This window comes from Natator depressus, chromosome 7, assembly GCF_965152275.1.
Source record: "Natator depressus isolate rNatDep1 chromosome 7, rNatDep2.hap1, whole genome shotgun sequence".
In the NCBI taxonomy this organism is placed as follows: Eukaryota; Metazoa; Chordata; order Testudines; family Cheloniidae; genus Natator; species Natator depressus.
In genome coordinates this window covers 52,152,703-52,176,881 of record NC_134240.1, presented here as the reverse complement: position 1 = coordinate 52,176,881, position 24,179 = coordinate 52,152,703, and the positions used below count along the sequence as shown (strand labels likewise).

At 46.0% G+C, this 24,179-nt stretch overlaps 1 protein-coding gene across 3 annotated transcripts in view; it reads left to right on the top strand.

The window, feature by feature from the left end:
- Positions 1–24,179, top strand: part of PDLIM1 (PDZ and LIM domain 1) — an 86,528-nt gene that overhangs the window by 714 nt on the left and 61,635 nt on the right. The gene's annotated exons all lie outside the window — the stretch shown is intronic.

The window sequence follows — 24,179 nt, the reverse complement described above, 5'->3', positions numbered from 1 at the left end:
CTATTGCAATGACTGGAAAGCCCCTAATTCCACAGGAAAAGGCTCTGGGAGTTCTGCTCCTTTGCCCAGGTGGGAATGTGTTCCGTCTCTCACATGCCAGATTTGTCCTGGAGCTATTGGAATCCACCCCTGTGTTATCTCCAAGCCAGAGTTGCCAAGTCTGACTCCAACAATCCTTTAGCAGGAGGGAGCTAAATTCCCTTCCTTTTATGCATTGATTCTCTACTCTAACAATGAAGGAAACTTAGCAAAGTAAAAAGAAAAGGAGTACTTGTGGCACCTTAGAGACTAACCAATTTATTTGAGCATAAGCTTTCGTGAGCTACAGCTCACTTCATCGGATGCATACTGTGGAAAGTATAGAAGATCTTTTTATACACACAAAGCATGAAAAAATGGGTGTTTACCACTACAAAAGGTTTTCTCTCCCCCCACCCCACTCTCCTGCTGGTAATAGCTTATCTAAAGTGATCACTCTCCTTACAATGTGTATGATAATCCACACAAAGATGGACTACAAGCCGTCAAGAGCACTATCCCTGATGATGTCACGGCTATCCTGGTGGCTGAACTTTGTGACTTTGTCCTTACCCATAACTATTTTACATTTGGGGACAATGTATACCTTCAAACTACCTTTTGTTTTAGTCTGTTTTTGAAAATAACTTTTTAAAGTTTTAAGATCCAAATAAAAAGAGTAGCATTGAAAATGGCTAATCATTTGTAAGGGGCATAGTATAACTTTCCTTTTCAGGTAAAGTTGTGAACACTTTCCAAAACTGGAAATGTTACTGAAAATGCAAAAAAACAACTAACAAAAAAAAAGCTCTTCATGAAGAGCAATCTGCCTTTTTTCATCTGAGTGGGTTGTTGATTCTGAAGCCTGATAATGCCACCATTCAGGGCTTGGAAAATGTACTTGCGTTAGAGAACTAAATCTCCTAGCCAGCAGTTGATATTTTGGGAGGTGCAGGAAGGCGACAGAGGAAAATGTGATTTTAAGACTTGCTCTGTGCAGGGCTGGATAATATGGTGGTAAAATCGGCAGGGTCCTGTCTACACTAGTGATATCACCAATGGAGCTACACTTATCACCAAAGTATCTGAGAGCCATGTACACATTAATGTGGCTCCAGCCCTCTGTGAAGTAGGAAGTATTACCCCCTTTTTACAATGGGGAAACCGAGGCACTGATCGGTTAAGTTGCACAGAAGGCCTGTGGCAAAGCCAGGAACTGAACTCCGCACTTTCAGTTCAGTACTGTAACTAAAAGATTTGTCTTCCATGTCTGTCTTGCCACCTTGGAATATTTCATTAAAGCTTTTTCACAAGGACTCGCTTCCCCTGCCTGGCATGTAGCATTACTCACTGGAGTAGCTAGCCTTTTGGGTACTGGGTTATTGAACAATTACACAAGCATCTTCAATAGCAGAAATGTATTAAAACTTTGTTCTTAAAAGGAAAATTAGACCGGCAATTCTAAGTGGCTCACGGACTGAGACTCTTGTGTGCCAGTATTTTAGATCTCCTATGCCAACTCCTTTGTAATGTCAGTAACTAATCTCTGATTGTAGACTGAGAGAACCAGTTGTCGTTAATGCTGCTGTACTTTAGGTTTTACAGTCTGCTCGAAGGGCAGCATTTCAGTAGCTCTCCAGCGCTGAGAGATAAATTTACTAGCACTGCTTTTACACATTGTGGCAAATGGTTGACGCTATTATGATGGGTCCCGCACTTTTCCTTCGTGTGATGGGTCAGGGCCTAAGTTCCCTCTAAGGTGCATGCCTGTGGGGCCATGCAGAAGGCCACCAAGGACTGCGCACTTAACTCCCCCAGCTCTAGGGCTGTGGCACAGTGGGGAGAGGCACCTCTGTCTCAGCCCCAGCACCTATTCTTGGGCTTCCTGCCCTCTCTCCCTTTGGGCAGGATTTCTCTTGGTCCTCTGCTCCTGGGGAGTCCTTCTGCTCTGCTTGAGCAGGGCTTCCCTTCCCCTGGTACTCTGATCCTCTCCTCAACAGCAGTACTCCTCCAAACTTTCCCTTTTCCTGTCTGACTGAAACAGGGTTATTTTAATTAGGTCTCTGGCTGGGCCTTAATTGGCGCCAGGTGCTCTAATTAGCCTGTAGTAACCTCTCCTCAGTCCACAGGGAATAAGGCTTTGATCATCCTCCCATGGATCAGCCTCCTGCTGCCCTCTGGCCATGTTGCCCAGTGTGAAGAATATTCTGTTTTGCAAAAGCTGCTAAGAGCCTCTCCATGTGCCCATTCTAAGCTCCCCTTTAGAGAAACTGGCTGGATACTGGGGATTTGGTGTAGGAAAAGTTTTGACAGACTCATTGATCTCCAGATTTTTAGGTGTTTAAGTCACAATGGTTTCTCTGCCTACATTCTCTAGTCTAGAGCACCTGCATATACCTAGAACTAGGGCGAGGTCCTTGCACACACCAGCAGGTCCTTCCATCCCTCTCTTCCCCCACAAGCTCCTTGTGTGTACCCCCAGCCCCCTGTATTGCTGGGCTGCTCCCTCATGCCAAAGTCCTTTGTTCTTCCCCTCCATTCCCCCCTCTGCCACATCACAAGGGGTCTGTTCCACCCCCCAGTCCCTCCTCCCCAGCATGCCAGGGGCTCTGTGTCTCTCTCTGGTGCCTCCCCTGTGAAATGTACCTTTCTTTCTCACTAGACTGGAATGGAAGGGCTGATGCATTGTTGCCCCCTCCCCCACCATGAAGCAGGCATTGATGCCACAGCACACTAGGAGGGAGGAAGGAATGAAACCTCCTCGTGCCTCTCCCTGACTCCCCCTGCTGGCTAAGCATTTGTCCCACAGCTCTGGGTGTCCCCCTCCCTTCCCCTTTTTGGCTTTCCATTGTGTCCCAAATCTGTTCTGCCCTCTGATGTCTCCAACATATCCTGGAAGTATGGTAAGCTGCAGTGTTCAGCCTGGCAGACAGGAGGAGAAATGCCATCAAGTTAACTGGAGAGCCTCACAAGCTTGGTCAACGATGAGATGGTCCCTGCCCCAAAAAGCTCACAATCCAAATAATGTGAGTGTGTGTGTGAGAGAGCAAGAGTGGTGGGTTTATTTTACACACAATCTTTAAAACTTTCCCACAATCCTGCCCAGAACCGTGCCTGGGCAGTGTGTTGATGACTCTGTGCTGGCTGCCAATCTGAAGACCAGTAGCTCAAACTTCCAACCCTAGCTGAGTAAATAAGATGCCTCATAGGAGCCACGGAGTGTTCAGTACTGTGCCAGCACCGCAGTGGAACTGCTTGGGCTCCTGCTGCTGCCAAAAGCATTATCTCCTGTATTGTGTATTCATATTGTTTAAAAATTAGCATAAGCCCTGGGTGAATAACATTCCAGAACGTGAACTGATAGTAGAACTTGTGATGCATGTGAACTGTAACTTCTGATTCATGCTAACTCCCCCTGAGCTTTCCTGCTCTTTTTTGGGGAGGTTTTTAATCCCATTTTTCCTATTTTTAAAAAACGTTTTTGTCCCCATTAGTGGTGTCTGAAAGACTCACACAAACAAATCTGACTGACTGTTTCAGTTTCATCATTTCCTCTGGACAAAGTGCTGTCAAATGCACAAAGATAAAGTACAGATTTTTTTTCTCTCTCTAATTTATTTCATTTGCAGTACTAATGAATACCTAGCTCTTACTTAGACCTTTTCATTGGTACAGCTCAAAGTGCTTTACAAAGGAGGCAAGCACCATTACCCCATTTTATAGTAATCTTGGTGTTTCTTACAACAATCAGAGGTAAAAAGATTTTAGGCAGAAGTTTAAGTTGCCACTTTAGATTTTTACTCCTCTTCATCAGTCTCATTTGTCAGTGCTGATGAATGTATTGTAGCTGGGTGGGTTAACAGTGGTATTAATAAATGCAGACTCATGTGTGCAAGACTGATTTCTAGCGCTGGGTAGACTGAAAAACCCTCTTGTGGGTTTTATTTTTTCTTTTGGTCAAACAAATGCTGGTCATTGGAAGCCCTCTGTTCAGTTTTCTCACATATCTCTGCTGTTTTAAATTCATCCCCAAGACCTCATGTCATAAAGCTTTCTCTCTTTTTTGTTTATACTTAGGCACATGAAGACTTTTAGGCTCATGCTTTCTCCCCTTAAATTCAGTAGAAAATCTTCCACTGATAGTCACTCGACCCCACTGTCCCATACGTAGGATCTGGGCCCTTTGTTCTTTGATTGTACATACATCCGACGTTGGGGGGGCTGAGTCATGATGGTTTTCTGTTAGCTTAACTCCATTTCCCCCCTTTGTGATCATCTTTTTGAGCGAAGTCCTCTGGGCATAGCACTCCCATTGCCTTCCATGAGCATTACCCAGGTGGAATGCTCATAGGATCAGACCTAAAGGCACAAACTTCCTCTTGCCTTGCCATTCTCTCTAAGTACAGTGTTGGAATGCTTCATTAGCTGCATTTATCCTCACAACAACATGCCTGTGAGGTAGGGCAGGGTTAACTCCGGTTTGCATTTAGGAAGCAGAGGCACAGGGTATACTAAAAAAAACAAAAGAAGGACTTGTGGCACCTTAGCAACTAACAAATTTATTTGAGCATAAGCTTTCATGAGCTACAGCACGCTTCATTGGATGTATGCAGTGGAAAATACAGTAGGGGGGTTTTATATACACAGAGAATGTGAAACAATGGGTGTTACCATACACACTGTAACAAGAGTGATCAGGTAAGGTGAGCTATTACCAGCAGGGGGGGAGGGGGGAACCTTTTGTAGTGGTAATCAAGGTGGGCCATTTCCAGCAGTTGACAAGAACATGTGAGGAACGGGGCGGGGGGTGGGGTGGGGTGGAATAAACATGCGGAAATAGTTTACTTTGTGTAATGACCCATCCACTCCCAGTCTCTATTCAAGCCTAATTTAATGGTGTCCAGTTTGCAAATTAATTCAAATTCAGCAGTCTCTCGTTGGAGTCTGTTTTTGAAGTTTTTTTGTTATATTGCCACTTTTAGGTCTGTAATCGAGTGACCAGAGAGATTGAAGTGTTCTCTAATTGGTTTTTGAATGTTATAATTCTTGACATCTGATTTGTGTCCATTTATTCTTTTACGTAGAGACTGTCCATTTTGACCAATGTACATGGCAGAGGGGCATTGCTGGCCATGATGGCATATATCACATTGGTAGATGTGCAGGTGAATGAGCCTCTGATAGTGTGGCTGATGTGATTAGCCCCTATGATAGTGTGCCCTGAATAGATATGTGGACACAGTTGGCAACGGGCTTTGTTGCAAGGATAGGTTCCTGGGTTAGTGGTTCTGTTGTGTGGTGTGTGGTTGCTGGTGAGTATTTGCTTCAGGTTGGGGGGCTGTCTGTAGGCAAGGACTGGCCTGTCTCCCAAGATTTGTGAAAGTGATGGGTCATCCTTCAGGATAGATTGTAGATCCTTGATGATGCGTTGGAGAGGTTTTAGTTGGGGGCTGAAGGTGACGGCTAGTGGCGTTCTGTTATTTTCTTTGTTGGGCCTGTCCTGTAGTAGGTGACTTCTGCATATTCTTCTGGCTCTGTCAGTCTGTTTCTTTACTTCGGCAGATGGGTATTGTAGTTGTAAGAATGCTTGATAGAGATCTTGTAGGTGTTTGTCTCTGTCTGAGGGGTTGGAGCAAATGCGGTTGTATCGTAGAGCTTGGCTGTAGACAATGGATCATGTGGTGTGGTCTGGGTGAAAGCTGGAGGCATGTAGGCAGGAATAGCGGTCAGTAGGTTTCCGGTATAGGGTGGTGTTTATGTGACCATCGCTTATTAGCACTGTAGTGTCCAGGAAGTGGATCTCTTGTGTGGACTGGTCCAGGCTGAGGTTGATGGTAGGATGGAAATTGTTGAAATCATGGTGGAATTCCTCAAGGGCTTCTTTTCCATGGGTCCAGATGATGAAGATGGCATCAGTATAGTGCAAGTAGAGTAGGGGCATTAGGGGACGAGAGCTGAGGAAGCGTTGTTCTAAGTCAGCCATAAAAATGTTGGCATACTGTGGGGCCATGCGGGTACCCATAGCAGTGCCGCTTATTTGAAGGTATACCTTGTCCCCAGATGTGAAATAGTTACGGGTGAGGACAAAGTTCAGCCACCAGGTTAGCCGTGACATTATCGGGGATAGTGTTCCTGATGGCCTGTAGTCCATCTTTGTGTGGAATGTTGGTGTAGAGGGCTTCTACATCCATAGTGGCCAGGATGGTGTTATCGGGAAGATCACCGATGGATTGTAGTTTCCTCAGGAAGTCAGTGGTGTCTCGAAGTTAGCTAGGAGTGCTGATAGCATAGGGCCTGAGGAGGGAATCTACGTAGTCAGACAATCCTCCTGTCACTAAGTGACTGGTCCAGAGAAGTCTGTGGCTGAGCTGGGAACTGTGTCCAAGGCTCTTGAATTCAGTGTCTGACCCACTAGAGCATCCTTTTCTGGATGTTGGGGAAAGCGCAGCTTTCACTGACCCCAGCACAATGGCTTTGATGACTTATTTTATTTTAGATGAGAGACAAAGAAGAGTCTATGTTATTTCCACTGCTCCTCTAATCTCCTTTTTAACACTCCCTCACCCCAATTTTACTTATGTTTGAAACTGCTTCAGGCTCAAACATGTCTTCTGAGCCCAAACCTGTCCTGCTGCCAAGTTTGATTAAACTTGGAGAAGTTGTACTGTATGTAAGAGAACAGTATGATTGCTCAGAGCTCCAGTATGAAACTGGAGAAAAGCCTGTTGAGAGTTTTTGGGTTAAGTTTAGAGGCAAGAGCAACAAAGGTGATGTCGTGGTGGGCATCTGCTATAGACCACTGGATCAGAAGAATGAGGGAGATGAGGCTTTCTTCTGACAACTAACAGAAGTTTCCAGATCACAGGCCCTGGTTCTCATGGGGGACTTCAATCGCCCTGATATCTGCTGGGAGAGCAATACAGCAGTACACAGACAATCCAGGAAGTTTTTGGAGTGTTGGGGACAACTTCTTGGTGCAAGTGCTGGAGGAACCAACTAGGGGCCATGCTTCTCTTGACCTGCTGCTCATAAAAAGGGAAGAATTTGTAGGGGAAGTAGAAGTGGGCGGCTACCTGGGCATAAGTGACCATGAGATGGTCGAGTTCAGGATCCAGACAAAAGGAAGAAAGGAGAGCAGCAGAATACGGACCCTGGACTTCAGAAAAGCAAACTTTGACTCCCTCAGGGAACTGATGGGCAGGATCACCTGGGAGGGGAAAAGGAGTCCAGGAGAGCAGGTTGTGTTTTAAAGAAGCCTTATCAAGGACACAGGAATAAACCATCCCGATGTGCGGAAAGAGTAGCAAATATGGCAGATGACCAGCTTGGCTTAACAGAGAAATCTTCGGTGAGCTTAAACACAAAAAGGAAGTTTATAAGAAGTGGAAACTTGGACAGATGACTAGGGAGGAGTATAAAAATATTGCTCGAGCATGCAGGGGTGTAATCAGGAAGCCCAAAGCACAATTGGAGTTGTAGCTAGCAAGGGATGTGAAGGGTAACAAGAAGGGTTTCTACAGGTATGTTAGGAAGAAGGTGGTCAGGGAAAGTGTAGAATCCTAACTGAATGGGGGAGGTAACCGAGTGACACATAATGTGGAAAAAGCTGAAGTACTCAATGCTTTTTTTGCCTTGGTCCTTACAGACAAGGTCAACTCCCAGACTGCTGCACTGGGCAGCACAATATGGGGAGGAGGTGAGCAGCCCTCAGTGGTGAAAGAACAGATTAAGGACTATTTAGAAAAACTGGACATACACAAGTCCATAGGGCCGGATGCAATGCATCTAAAGGTGCTGAGGGAGTTGGCTCATGTGATTGCAGAGCAATTGGCCATTATCTTTGAAAACTTGTGGCGATCCGGGGAGGTCCCGGATGATTGGGAAAAGGCAAATATAGTGCCATTCTTTTTAAAAGAGAGGAAGGAGAATCGGGGGAACTACAGACCAGACAGCCTCACCTCAGTCCCCGGAAAAATCATGGAGCAGGTCCTAAAGGAATGCATTTTGAAGCACTTGAAGGAGAGGAAGGTGATCAGGAACAGCCAACATGGATTCACCAAGGGCAAGTCATGCCTGACCAACCTGATTGCCTTCTATGATGAGATAACTGGCTTAGTGGATGTGATATACCTTGACTTTATGAAAGCTTTTGATACGGTCTCCCACAGTATTCTTGCCAGCAAGTTAAAAAAGTATGGATTGGATGAATGGACTATAAGGTGGATAGAAAGCTGGCTAGATTGTCGGGCTCAACGGATAGTGATCAACGGCTCGATGTCTAGTTGGCTTCCAGTATCAAGCAAAGTATCCCAGGGGTCTCTCCTGGAGCCGGTTTTGTTCCAGATCTTTATTAATGATCTGGATGATAGGATGGCTTGCACCCTCAACAAGTTTGCAGATGACACTATGCTGTGGGGAGAGGTAGATATGCTGGAGGGTAGGGATAGGGTCCAGAGTGACCTAGACAAATTGGAAGATTGGGCCAAAAGAAATTTGATGAGATTCAACAAGTCCTGCACTTCGGATGGAAGAATCCCTTGCACTGCTACAGACTGGTTAAGCGGCAGTTCTGCAGAAAAGGACCTGGAGATTACAGTGGACAAGAATCATAGAATATCAGAGTTGGAAGGGACCTCAGGAGGTCATCTAGTCCAACCCCTTGCTCAAAGTAGGACCAATCCCCAACTAAATCAGGCTGGATATGCATCAACAGTGTGTCCTCGTTGCCAAGAAGGCTAACGGCATATTGGGCTGCATTAGTAGTAGCAGGGGGTTGGACTGGATGACCTCCTGAGAACTCTTCCAATCCTCATCTTCTATGATTCTAAATCAGCTGGACCATTGTTAGGATGTTGGAGCAGAGCAAGAGGATTTCTCAAGCACTCTCTCTGACACTGTCATGTGAATGTAACTGTCCTTTGAAAGGGGATGCCTCGCAGACACTGCTGAGTATGGATTTGTTTTCAAAAGAACTTAAGGTTGTAGGGCTTGAGGGGAATAAGGTAACTTTTTCGAGTTCTTATTACAAATAAACTATTTTGTATGGACATGTGTAATATATAGTAGATCAAATCCTTCTTGATTTACTCACGTGAGTAACGTTATGGGGCCAAGTCCTGTTTACTGTACTCTTTTAATGATGTACTGTGGATTGTTGTGATGGATCTTATCACAAATCCTCTCCATGCTGCTGACTGACATGCTACAGGTTTATGGCTTTGTTGGCTGTCCTGTGGCTGGTTTGTTCCTAGTTTAAACTCCTGTGAGATTAGTGGATCTGGGAAAGGGAATTAAGCAACTGTTGAATGAAGGAGAAGTACAGTTAGACCCACTTTATCTGTAAAGTGCATATGTGTAACAGCCTGCATTTAATCATCTCCTAACATGGGAGGGGTAGACTTCTATTCCTTTATGTTGCCATTTTATGCAGATCGACCTGACGGAGCTGCTCATCGTGCCAAGAACAGATTTGTGTGGGATTGCTCCACAAGCCTGTGTTTTGAATCTCATTTTTTGGTGTTCCCTGCCAATTGGTTGTGCTGATCTTAAAAAGGATTGACTGACACAAAATAGAGGCAGAGGGGGATTTGGCTCTACAATGAGTCATAGCAAAAAAAATCGCTCCACACTATGTGTCTGCATGTAACTTTGGAGCTGTCTGTGAAAATTTCCCAAAGCAATTGAATTTATAGGAATACATGTTGGTGTGCCATCCTTTTTTCCCTGAATGAAAAAGCAGCCATGTGGCAGCCCAGTTTTAGGTGTGTATTAAGATCTATTTGTGGCACCTTAGAGACTAACTCTAAGGTGCCACAAATGCTCCTTTTCTTTTTGCAAATACAGACTAACATGGCTGCTACTCTGAAATCTATTAAGATCTATGCGATTGTAGATTATGCACATTGTTAATTAAGCAATTGTTGAATGAAGGAGAAGTGAAATTCAGGAGCAATGAATTCAGTCTGACACACAGTCTATTAATTAAGTTTAAAACGATAGGGAGACTAGGATTCAAAGCAAAATAAGGTCTGAGTTTTCTGTAATCAGATACCTGTATAAAGTTTAAACACAGTCCTCCAAGCCCACTAAGTGGTTCATTCAGATCTTTTCTGTAAACTGTTAATTTTTAGGGGTTACAACTTGGATTTTATTGTTCAAAGTCAGACCTGGGGCCAAATCTTGTTTACCCAACTCAAGGGAACAAATAGTCCCATTAAAATCCATGTAAACAGTGTGAAATTATCATTGGTGTAAATAGCTGCTGCTCACTTGACTTCAGAGCAGTTGCACCTGCTTATAGCAGATCTGAATCTAGCCCCTGATCCCTAGTAAACAGCTGGATAACAGGAAGAGAAGAGCAGCTCAATGGGGGCGAGTAAAAGCTAGTTACGAGACATATTTGGAAAAAAAAGATCCTTTTTTGTGTGCTGAGCTGCTCAGCTCGAATAAGCATGGAAACAAACCTGCAGGGGTTAGTGCTACATTCACCCTGCTCCCTGTGAGGTGACCTGATCACAATGTGCAAATACCCACCAAAATCTGGGCTGGGACCTTTTCCATGTGCAGGAAGAAGAACCTGCAGCCATGATATGAAATTTAAGTAGAGGTCTAGGTTAGGTATGAGGAGGGTTTTTACACTCAGAAACTAGTTACACTCAGAAACAAGGAAACGATGGGTGTGGCTAGTGTAATAGGATTTTGGGTTGGGTTGGCTGTCTTCAGGCTGTGTGTGTGTAATGTGGGGAGAGGTGGATTGTTCCAGCTACACTGAGAACTGTAGATCCTCCACGGTGCTGCCCAGCTCTGACTGCTCAGTGTCTCTTATGACAGGGACTCCTGGGCCCCAGTTCTGAGGTGGATCCTCAGGAAGAAGTGGTAGGGGAAAGCCAAATGTAGCTTTATGCTACCCTTGCACCTCCAGGATTCTGGCCCTCTTCTCAGCCAGTCCTAATGTTGTTTTTGTGTTGTGTGTTACTCTATAGAATGGGGTGCAATGAATCTTGTGGCTTTATAGTAGTCTGCACGGGCAGAAAGAGCTATTCAGGTAATTAAATTTTAAATTAAAATTAAAATTTAATTTAAAACAGTTAATCACTAAGCAGCTGACTCAGGTTAGGAACAGTACAACTGTCGAATCGTTTAAATGCAGTCAGACTTCTGATCATCCCAAAGTTCTTAGGTTAGCTCGTGAAGGCTTTAATGCTATCTGGAGACTGGAGTGATGAAAGCCAGCACTGAAATTCCTTGGGGTGGGGGTGAGGCTGGGGGAGGAGCTGGTTCTGGGATGGGCTGTTCAATAACGATAATGTGTCTCAGGTATCTTAACACAAGCTTGGATAGAAGAGTAATGGGGCATGGGCCTGTAACCCATACCCAAGTGTGACTTCAGTGGATTGCTTGTCTAAGGAATACATGTGTGAGGTCTTGGATGTTCTTCTTGCCACTGAGGAGTGGAAAACTTTCCTGTGTGAATGGTAGGACAGAGGCCAGCAATTTCTGCAGTCTAAGCTTTCATTATGCTTGCAAGGCAATCTACTAAAAGTGGACCTATGTGATACTGTCTCCCCATATGCAGTGGCCAGGATGCAAGAAGCAGTGAGGGAAAGATCTCCTCCTCCTCCTCCTCTTCTCCAGCAGCCAGAGTGGCTTCCAACTGATCAGACACCTATTAGCCAGAACCCCTTGGGAAACCTCTGAGCATGATGCAGGGACACTACAACGCTATGCTAGGAATCCCAGGGCCCTCCCTCTTCCCAGCTGCTGGGGTTGTGGTGTGGGCTGGGCTTCTCAGGTGACCACTGTTCCTGTGGAGAGGTGTGTTCCTGCTTCTCACATTTGTGTCTGAGAGCATCCTGCACTCAAGAGGATGAAATAAATACCACTGATACAAATCAAGGGGTTGTAACAGTACCCCTTACATTAAAGTGAGTTTAGTTCTGTCTCTAATTTCGTATAACGGGACACTACAGCCATCTGTGGGAGGGGTGGCTGGTCCACAGGATGAAACTGCTTAAGACGCAGTCTCTTCTTGTGATGTTGTGTTGCATGAGATCAGTCGTCGTTGCTGGGGTAGGCAAGGGAGAACTGGAGGTCCTGGTGATGTCAAGGAACTATGACGTGATTGGAATAACAGAAACTTGGTGGGATAACTCACATGACTGGAGTACAGTCATGGATGGTTATAAACTGTTCAGGAAGGACAGGCAGGGCAGAAAAGGTGGGGGAGTAGCACTGTATGTAAGGGAGCAGTATGACTGCTCAGAGCTCCAGTACGAAACTGTGGTAAAACCTGAGTGTCTCTGGATTAAGTTTAGAAGTGTGTGCAACAAGAGTGATGTAGTGGTGGGAGTCTGCTATAGACCACCGGACCAGGGGGATGAGGTGGATGAGGCTTTCTTCCGGCAACTCACGGAAGCTACTAGATCGCATGCCCTGATTCTCATGGGTGACTTTAATTTTCCTGATATCTGCTGGGAGAGCAATACAGCGGTGCATAGACAATCCAGGAAGTTTTTGGAAAGCGTAGGGGACAATTTCCTGGCGCAAGTGCTAGGGGAGCCAACTAGGGGGGGCGCTTTTCTTGACCTGCTGCTCACAAACCGGGTAGAATTAGTGGGGGAAGCAAAAGTAGATGGGAATCTGGGAGGCAGTGACCATGAGTTGGTTGAGTTCAGGATCCTGACGCAGGGAAGAAAGGTAAGCAGCAGGATACGGACCCTGGACTTCAGGAAAGCAGACTTCGACTCCCTCAGGGAACAGATGGCCAGGATCCCCTGGGGGACTAACATGAAGGGGAAGGGAGTCCAGGAGAGCTGGCTGTATTTCAAGGAATCCCTGTTGAGGTTACAGGGACAAACCATCCCGATGAGTCGAAAGAATAGTAAACATGGCACGCGACCAGCTTGGCTTAATGGTGAAATCCTAGCGGATCTTAAACATAAAAAAGAAGCTTACAAGAAGTGGAAGGTTGGACATATGACCAGGGAAGAGTATAAAAATATTGCTCGGGCATGTAGGAAAGATATCAGGAGGGCCAAATTGCACCTGGAGCTGCAGCTAGCAAGAGATGTCAAGAGTAACAAGAAGGGTTTCTTCAGGTATGTTGGCAACAAGAAGAAAGCCAAGGAAAGTGTGGGCCCCTTACTGAATGAGGGAGGCAACCTAGTGACAGAGGATGTGGAAAAAGCTAATGTACTCAATGCTTTTTTTGCCTCTGTTTTCACTAACAAGGTCAGCTCCCAGACTGCTGCGCTGGGCATCACAGAATGGGGAAGAGATGGCCAGCCCTCTGTGGAGATAGAGGTGGTTAGGGACTATTTAGAAAAGCTGGACGTGCACAAGTCCATGGGGCCGGACGAGTTGCATCCGAGAGTGCTGAAGGAATTGGCGGCTGTGATTGCAGAGCCCTTGGCCATTATCTTTGAAAACTCGTGGCGAACGGGGGAAGTCCCGGATGACTGGAAAAAGGCTAATGTAGTGCCAATCTTTAAAAAAGGGAAGGAGGAGGATCCTGGGAACTACAGGCCAGTCAGCCTCACCTCAGTCCCTGGAAAAATCATGGAGCAGGTCCTCAAAGAATCAATCCTGAAGCACTTACATGAGAGGAAAGTGATCAGGAACAGTCAGCATGGATTCACCAAGGGAAGGTCATGCCTGACTAATCTAATCGCCTTTTATGATGAGATTACTGGTTCTGTGGATGAAGTGAAAGCAGTGGATGTATTGTTTCTTGACTTTAGCAAAGCTTTTGACACGGTCTCCCACAGTATCCTTGTCAGCAAGTTAAGGAAGTATGGGCTGGATGAATGCACTATAAGGTGGGTAGAAAGCTGGCTAGATTGTCGGGCTCAACGGGTAGTGATCAATGGCTCCATGTCTAGTTGGCAGCCGGTGTCAAGTGGAGTGCCCCAGGGGTCGGTCCTGGGGCCGGTTTTGTTCAATATCTTCATAAATGATCTGGAGGATGGTGTGGATTGCACTCTCAGCAAATTTGCGGATGATACTAAACTGGGAGGAGTGGTAGATACGCTGGAGGGGAGGGATAGGATACAGAAGGACCTAGACAAATTGGAGGATTGGGCCAAAAGAAATCTGATGAGGTTCAATAAGGATAAGTGCAGGGTCCTACACTTAGGATGGAAGAATCCAATGCACCACTACAGACTAGGGACCGAATGGCTAGGCAGCAGTTCTGCGGAAAAGGACCTAGGGGTGACAGTGGACGAGAAGCTGGATATGAGTCAGCAGTGTGCCCTTGTTGCCAAGAAGGCCAATGGCATTTTGGGATGTATAAGTAGGGGCATAGCGAGCAGATCGAGGGACGTGATCGTTCCCCTCTATTCGACACTGGTGAGGCCTCATCTGGAGTACTGTGTCCAGTTTTGGGCCCCACACTACAAGAAGGATGTGGATAAATTGGAGAGAGTCCAGCGAAGGGCAACAAAAATGATTAGGGGTCTAGAGCACATGACTTATGAGGAGAGGCTGAGGGAGCTGGGATTGTTTAGTCTGCAGAAGAGAAGAATGAGGGGGGATTTGATAGCTGCTTTCAACTACCTGAAAGGGGGTTCCAAAGAGGATGGCTCTAGACTGTTCTCAATGGTAGCAGATGACAGAACGAGGAGTAATGGTCTCAAGTTGCAATGGGGGAGGTTTAGATTGGATATTAGGAAAAACTTTTTCACTAAGAAGATGGTGAAACACTGGAATGCGTTACCTAGGGAGGTGGTAGAATCTCCTTCCTTAGAGGTTTTTAAGGTCAGGCTTGACAAAGCCCTGGCTGGGATGATTTAACTGGGAATTGGTCCTGCTTCGAGCAGGGGGTTGGACTAGATGACCTTCTGGGGTCCCTTCCAACCCTGATATTCTATGATTCTATGAAGGGGTTCTGCTTTGGAGTCGTTGGAAGAACTTCCTCTGGTTAATCACCCGGTGTATTTACAGGGACATCCTTTTCCCCTTGGTAACATCTCATATGCTCTAGGACAGTGGGAGAAAGAATGCTCAATCGTTACATGCCAAAATGACGGCAAGAAATCTCTCCCCTTCCCTTGACATTGCTGTTGAAAGTGAACATGTTGGGGACACACCTTCGGGGTTTTCACTCACAGTTGGCACAATAAATGTGCACTAGAAGAGAGAGTGATTAGTGAAGGGGAGACATGCATGTTTGATGTGGAAGAAAACCCTTTTTGTCCCTGAGAGCCACTTGGGGTGTGGGAAGCATGAGTTTCTCTCTGCAGTAATAGTGCTGAAGCCTGGGAGATCCTGATGAGGTGCTGTTGAAGTGCTGGTTAAGCAAGTTAGAGCTGCCTCGGAGAAGTAGTAACTTGCATTCCTTTTATCTTCTAAAACCTGAACAAAACGCTTTGCAGGTATAGGATGTCAATCTAGTGCCTTCCACTAATAACCCCAACTCTGCTAGGGGGTAGGAGGGTATCCTCCTCAGTTCACCTTTTGGGATCTGTTTCCTCATATGTAAAATGATTTGCCCAAAGTTCCACAGCAACTCCATGGGAGGAACTGGGAATAGACCCTTGGGTGCCCAGTTCTGGCCCCACACATTCCTTTAAGACCAATTTAATCTGTCTTGGTAACATCTGGCCTGTCTCCCATGGGCTTTTGATGGCCATGGTGGGGGGGGGGGGCTAAATGGCAAAACCCAGTATTTGAATGAGAACTGTCAGTTCACATCTGGGATGAGACCTTTTAAAAACAAAGATTTGTGTAGACACTGGAGAATGCCTGACCCTTCAGAAGAGTAGGCATCTGCTGCATTTCCCCTCTTTTCCATGCACCATGGACTGGCTTGCTGATACCGTATACTGTACTTGGTGACTTTATCACTGGTGCCTTATGTACTTAGTTTGCAAAGTGCTTAGGGATGGAAGGTGCTGTATCAAATGCTAACTAATGTTGATCACTGTTTGGATAGGTTTATGCAGCATAAATGGAGGGCTCCTCAGTTTGTTTTAGATGTTAGTTTGTTTAATCATTTAAATAAAATAAGATGGATAGTAATTGGCAGACAAGAAAGGGTCCATTGTTGGGCAGCACCGCTCACTGTGTGGTGTTTTCAGGGCTGGCAAGAAACGTTTAATTTTGTTTCAAAATGTGGATCACTTTACAAAATGAGCTTGGAGCAGAATAACCTTTTGGCCACTGGCTATGCATCAGCCTGGGCACATTTGTTAATTTCTTGCTGTTGGCTAGTGAAATGGGCATGAAGGATGACCGCCCACCAGGGATCCCTTTCCTTAAGTCACCATGTCGTTCTTCACATTTTCAGTACAGCATTTGTCAAGGCAGCCAATGCGATCCGGCCCATAGAACGCTGAAGAGCATTCTGCCTCCTCAGCTCCTTCCCTGGCCAACCCAGCATGCCAGAGGCTACTGCCATTCCCTTGCCTCTCTCCTAATTGAATGCATCAGACTGCTGTATCTACGCTGGCAAAAGCAGGCCCAGTAATTCACCCCTTGTGGCCACTGGTGCAGCTCCTCTTGTCTTTTAGCGATGATGGAGGCAATAGCGTGGTGGGGCTCCAGGTGTCTATTACTGCAGCATCAGTAGATCCTGCTTGGAATAAAAATGCCCAAGCACTGTCTGTCCTGCTGCCCTTCCTCCATTGCTGCCCTATGTGGAGCTGCTCCAGTGGTGAAAGGTGGATCCCATTTTTTGCCTGGTATAAACATGGCCCAGGATGGTTCTCCTACAATGTGACTCATTGTCTGCTGGTCCTGATGAAACTTGCACAGGTGCCAACTCTGTGTCAGTTTCAGCAAATTCCTCACCTCACTTCCCAGCTTGACCCACCTCCCCTGTTTTTCCTGGTGTCATGGACAAATCAGACACTGGCACAGGCTTCAGGGTAAGGGGTGGTTAGTGGCAAGGAGCAGTGAAGGCAGGGTAAGTAGGGATTTGCGCCTACCAAAAATCCCAGCTGACAAAAACTCTTCTTGGTCCAGCACTCCCAGTGGTCTCCTGGAAATGAGCCAGTACCCAGGCGGCTTCCACCTGGGCATTAACTGTTCTCATAAAGAAAAGGAGTACTTGTGGCACCTTAGAGACTAACAAATTTATTTGAGCATAAGCTTTCGTGAGCTACAGCTCACTCATAAAAGTTGTGCAGTTCTGGTGTCCCATGTTTAAGAAGGATGAATTCAAACTGGAACAGGTACAGAGAAGGGCTACTAGGATGATCCGAGGAATGGAAAACTTGCGTTATGAAAGGAGACTCAAGGAGCTTGGCTTGTTTAGCCTAACTAAAAGAAGGTTGAGGGGAGATATGATTGCTCTCTATAAATATATCAGAGGAATAAATACTGGAGAGGGAGAGGAATTATTTAAGCTCAGTACCAGTGTGGACACAAGAACAAATGGATATAAACTAGTCATTGGGAAGTTTAGACTTGAAATTAGACGAAGGTTTCTAACCATCAGAGGAGTGAAGTTTTGGAATAGCCTTCCAAGGGAAGCAGTGGGGGCAAAAGATCTATCTGGCTTTAAGATTAAACTCGATAAGTTTACGGAGGAGATGATATGATGGGATAACATGATTTTGGTAATTAATTGATCTTTAAATATTCATGGTAAATAGGCCTAATGGCCTGTGATGGGATGTCAGATGGGGTGGGATGTGAGTAACCCAGGAAAGAATTTTCTGTAATATCTGGCTGGTGACTCTTGCCCATATGCTCAGGGTTTAACTGATCGCCATATTTGTGGTTAGGAAGGAATTTTCCTCCAGGGCAGATTGTAAGAGGCCCTGGAGGCTTTTTGCCTTCCTCTGTAGCATGGGGCACGGGTCACTTGCTGGAGGATTCTCTGCTCCTTGAAGTCTTTAAACCGCGATTTGAGGACTTCAGTACTCAGACATAGGTGAGAGGTTTTTCGCAGGAGTGGGTGGGTGAGATTCTGTGGCCTGCGTTGTGCAGGAGGTTGGACTAGATGATCATAATGGTCCCTTCTGACCTTAGTATCTATGAATCTATAAGTGGATCGAATAGGTGGTCCTCCCACATCTCTTGCTTTAGATGGAGCCCCATTGCACCACTGTGCTCTCAGTAATTCTGAGAAATGAGCTTCCCCTTTATGCCATAAAGCACAATTCTGTTCTCTATAGGTAGGAGCCTCATTAAATGTCACCAGCACAGTCTAGTTGGGTAACTTGTCCTTCACACGAGCCGGATGCAACAATGGATATATTTAAGTATCTACATTGAGGAAAAAGAAAAGGAGTACTAGTGGCACCTTAGAGACTAACCAATTTATTTGAGCATAAGCTTTTGTGAGTTACAGCTCACTTCATTAGTCTCTAAGGTGCCACTAGTACTCCTTTTCTTTTTGCGAATACAGACTAACACAGCTGCTACTCTGAAACCTACATTTGAGGAAGTAGCTGGGGACAACAGATAAGGGGAGTCATATAGTATTGGCAGGTTTCAGAGTAACAGCCGTGTTAGTCTGTATTCGCAAAAAGAAAAGGAGTACTTGTGGCACCTTAGAGACTAACCAATTTAGTCTCTAAGGTGCCACAAGCACTCCTTTTCTTTTTATAGTATTGGCAAGAGCTACTCTATGAAAATTGCTGATGGTGGTTTCAGGCAGCAAAAGTCAGATTTGCTGGCACAGGTTGACAGCACTTACTTTCATTTGTGAGATGTGGCTACAGTGGACTGATGGTGGGATCAAATTTTTAATGGAGGAGGGTTTTGTGCTGCTGTTCAAAGAGAGGGCTGGGAATTGGGGAGACAGGCAGCAGATTGCTCAACTTCTGACCAGTCAAAAGCAACTTATTTGTGCAATGCAAATTCAATTACTCGACCCCAGGCTGGATACTCTCGTGTGGTAGTCAAGCCCTCACTCTTCCCATATCCAGCTTGATAATGAAAGCAATTAAGTCACCCTGGTCTCAGTCCTGATTCTTACTCTGAAGGAGGAGATATGAACCGGGGGAGTGATTCTGCTGTCATTCAAACCAGTGGCAAATTCCCAGTGACTTCAGCAGACTTGGGCCTAAAGTCTCTCTTGCTAGTGTGTCAGGGTTGCATGGCCTGTGATTTGACTCAGTCTGAGAAACTAACAGAGTATTCCCTCCTGTCCACGCTGACACCCGAACCATTAAAACAAAGGGCCCAGTGTGACAGTTGTTACTTAAGCAAATATCTCATTGATTTCAACGGTCATTTTGCCAAGTGAAGGTGTAGGATCAAGCCTGTGCCTTATGGGTTATGGTTTGTTTGGCCCTGTTCACATGTTGGCTGGGTAAGCCACATGAACTGGACCACATTTTAAATGGTTCCACTGATCTAGTTTCAGGGGCCCAAGACAGAATTCTATTTTCTGGTTATAAATACTTGTAGAGTTTCCATAGGTGTCCAAGTTTTATGCACTGCTGACAGAGGGGAAGCTAAGACAATACCAATTTACCAAAAAATTGCTGTTAAAAGTATTAGGTGACTTTAATCTGAGATCTCCTCCACTGAGCAGAGAACAGGAAGATCTCACTTTGAAAATCTCCAGGCTCTGGTCAAGACCCTCTTTAGGTGGGGTTTATGTAGGTTGCTGAAGATTGGGGAAGAGTCTCAGGAGAAGAGAAAGAAAGGAAAGATAGAGGAGGAAGGGGGGTGTAATTCAATTATTCTCCTCTGTGTGTATCTTTCTTGACTATCCTATAGGTATGGGATTACTGTGTCTATAGCAAAGCATCGAAATGAACTCAGGATTTTTACTGTATTGTTTTCCTGTGCAAGGTATACTATTTTAGCCTTTTAGCTGCGGGGACCCCCCCACACCCTCTCCAACACCCCAACCACAGCCCTGAGCCACCTTCCACACCCTAAACCCCTCATCCCTGGCCCTACCCCAGAGCCCACATCCCCAGCTAGAGCCCTCCCTTCCCCCCGCACCCTAACCTCCTGACCCAGGCCGGAGCCCCCTCTCAGACCCCAAACCCCTCATCCCCGGCCCCACCCCAGAGCCTGCACCCCAGCCAGAGGCCGATGAAAATGAGTGAGGGTGGGGGATAACGAGCAACGGAGGGAGGGGGGAATGGAGCAAGCGAGATGGGGCCTCGGAGAAGGGGTGGGGCATGGGCGTGGCCTGGGGGAGGGGCCTCAGGGCAGGGGTGTTTGGTTTTGTGCGATTAGAAAGTTGGCAATTCTAGAGGGGTGTCTCCAGCAGTGAGGTTTAGGAGTGTCCCATCCTCTTAACCTCTCTCCAAATCCCCTTTTCCCTGGTCCTCTTCCCCCCCACAGCCAGAAGGGGATTCAAAGGGCATGACTAGCCTCAAGACTGTCACCTGAACTTTTCAAGGTGACTGCTTGCTCTCTTCTTCCCCTCCAGGGTCAATGTCTCATGCTCAGCCTGTCCCCTGTGGTCAAGGCACAGAGGCTGGGTATCTTTTCAGGGCAGGTTACTCAGAAGTGGCCCGAGCTGTGTCTGGTCTAAGATGAGCTAGTGGAGCACAATCAATGACAAAACAGTTAGAGCAGAGCCCTATATTCTCACATTCTGCTTGGGGGTAGGGAGACAGGGACTGTTCCATAATTTGGCAACCCCTCAAAAGTTAGGAGAACCTCTTAGTCCATTGGCTTTCTGGCTCCCAGAAGCTTGCTGTCTGAATTCTGATTGGCTAGCTGTATGCTAGCCTCCAATGAGTTTTGGATGTCCCTTTCCCTGGGACTTGCAGGTTGGACACTGATTGATTGCCACAATTTAGAGGGAGTGCTTTTCAGTTTGCTTCCCCTCATCCATGCCCCTTTCCACAAGTGCGCACATCTCTCCCCATCTTCCCTGGAGGACAAGCCTGGGACAGAAGTAAAAATGAGGCAACCGTATATCTTCCTATCTGCAACTCTATGTAATTCCTTTCAAGTTTGGAAGGATTTTCACTTTACAGACCTAATCTGTAACAGGGAGAATTTCAAAGGCAGCATTAGCGGGGAGATGAGCCAGAGACAGATCATGCCAGCTGAGTCAAGCAGGAGAAGAGGAGACTTTATTACTATTCATTAATCATTCAGGAAGGAGGGGCTGGCGTTCCCCTTTGCTAACCTCCGCCTCTTGTGCTGACATGTTCAGTATGAGGCACAGAAGATGCAGGCTGGAAGCAGTCAGGTGAAGGATTTAGTGAAGGTTACATTTCAGGGCAAACCATTATTTACAGAATGACAGAAGTGGGTTTTTAAAGACTTTTATTTCTAATTTGCTTTTTTCTCTTTACTAGGCACCCTGATAATCTCTGCTTAGGTGAGGTGTGTTAGGCTTGGGCCAGGGTCTGCATAAGCCCCCTTGCCCCCAAAATGGCTGTGAGCTCGTACCATCCCTAAGCAGGCAGTTGAGGGTAACACACTATCTCAAGTGCAGCGCAACCACAACATATGTTTTTCTGCAGCCTCCACTAGCTCAGCCCCATGGAGTTGTGATTTGTCAGGCTTTGTTCATCAGGCTTATGTGTCAATGCCTTTGGCTGCCTGTAGACTCTATAGGTTAAAGCTTTTAGCTGCAGGCAGTGTTGGGTGGCTATTAGAAATGAGCTTGTACTGGGAGGAAGAGCCAACTGCCTACTTCAGTCTAAGGCAGTATCACACTGGTAGTGCTAGTGCATTATTTTTCATAACCACTTTGAATATTATCTGATTTACAGAGAATAATAAGAAAAAATGAAAATGTCTGTAGACCTCAGTGCCCTTTCCAAGTGGAGTAACAGGCTGTATCCCCATTCTATAGCTGGGGAAACAAAGGCACAAAGTGGCCCACGGTCACGCAGCAAGTTGATGGCCGAGTCAGGGATACCAGGTCCCTGTCTCCCAAGGCTCAGAACACAGTTTCCTTAGTGATACATCCAAGCTGCAAAGTTTAGATCCAGATCTGAATTTCCCAAAGCTAGGGGTGCTTGAGAGCTTTGATTTGGGATAGGCTTTAAATTTTAGTAGGTGGATGTTTTCTGTGTCTGGCACATGGCAGACCCTTTCATTAGTTCTGCATTAGGCTATTATGGGAATGTATTGCCTAGTTAAGTGATTTAAAGTGGCAGGCAGTTACATGAGCACTTTCTTTTAACACATCTGAAGATCTTTGAATTGGTGTCAAGTGTCCAGGTTAAGCTATGGGCATGATGCAGTCATAGAAGAGAGGTGTGAAGAGAATAATATCTCATTATTTGGCACCCCTCCATCTGCAGGAAAAGTGTCCTCCTGCAGCTGTGATGGGATACACAGGGCAGTCCAAGGGAAACAATAGCTGTGTCACAATGGACAGGGTCAGTCTGAGGTTCAAATGCAAACAGATGGACATCATACCAAAAGGACTGAAGGTAAAAAATCCATTACAATCTACATACCACACAGACTATGCTGACAGCTTGTGCCACATGCTCTCAAAGAAACTGCGGAACCACCTGATCAACATCCTCTACAGCAAACAGGGAAAGATTAAGAATGAGCTCTCAAAACTGGATACTCTCATAAAAAACCAACCTTCCACACAAACTTCCTCGTGGCTGGACTTTACAAAAACTAGACAAGCCATTTACAACACACACTTTGCTTCTCTACAAAAGAAAAAGGACACTAAATTATCTAAACTACTACATGCCACAAGGGGCCACAGCAATGGTTCCCTTAACCCACCCAGCAATATTGTTAATCTATCCAGCTATACTCTTAGCCCAGCAGAAGAATCTGTCCTATCTCGGGGCCTCTCCTTCTGCCCCTCCACCCCCACGAACGTGATACAGTTCTGTGGTGACCTTGAATCCTATTTTCGACGTCTCCGACTCAAGGAATATTTTCAACACACCTCTGAACAACATACTAATCCACAGAGACCTTCCTACCAACACTAGAAAAAGAAGGATTCTGGGTGGACTCCTCCTGAAGGTCGAAACAACAGACTGGACTTCTACATAGAGTGCTTCCGCCGACGTGCATGGGCTGAAATTGTGGAAAAGCAGCAATACTTGCCCCATAACCTCAGCCGTGCAGAACACAATGCCATCCACAGCCTCAGAAACAACTCTGACATCATAATCAAAAAGGCTGGCAAAGGAGGTGCTGTCGTCATCATGAATAGGTCAGAATATGAACAAGAGGCTGCTCGGCAGCTCTCCAACACCACTTTCTACAAGCCATTACCCTCTGGTCCCACTGAGGGTTACCAAAAGAAACAACAGCATTTGCTCAAGAAACTCCCTGAAAAAGCACAAGAACAAATCCGCACAGACACATCCTTGGAACCCCGACCTGGGGTATTCTATCTGCTACCCAAGACCCATAAACCTGGAAATCCTGGGCGCCCCATCATCTCAGGCATTGGCACCCTGACAGCAGGATTGTCTGGCTATGTAGACTCCCTCCTCAGGCCCTATGCTACCAACACTCCCAGCTATCTTCGAGACACCACTGACTTCCTGAGGAAACTACAATCCATCGGTGATCTACCTGAAAACACCCTCCTGGCCACTATGGATGTAGAAGCCCTCTACACCAACATTCCACACAAAGATGGACTACAAGCCGTCAGGAACACTATCCCCGATAATGTCACGGCAAACCTAGTGGCTGAACTTTGTGACTTTGTCCTCACCCATAACTATTTCACATTTGGGGACAATGTATACGTTCAAATCAGCGGCACTGCTATGGGTATCTGCATGGCCCCACAGTATGCCAACATTTTTATGGCTGACTTAGAACAACGCTTCCTCAGCTCTCATCCCCTAATGCCCCTACTCTACTTGCGCTATATTGATGCCATCTTCATCATCTGGACCCATGGAAAAGAAGCCCTTGAGGAATTCCACCATGATTTCAACAATTTCCATCCCACCATCAACCTCAGCCTGGACCAGTCCACACAAGAGATCCACTTCCTGGACACTACAGTGCTAATAAGCGATGGTCACATAAACACCACCCTATACCAGAAACCTTCTGACCGCTATTCCTACCTACATGCCTCCAGCTTTCACCCAGACCACACCACACGATCCATTGTCTACAGCCAAGCTCTACGATACAACTGCATTTGCTCCAACCCCTCAGACAGAGACAAACACCTACAAGATCTCTATCAAGCATTCTTACAACTACAATACCCACCTGCGGAAGTGAAGAAACAGATTGACAGAGCCAGAAGAGTACCCAGAAGTCACCTACTA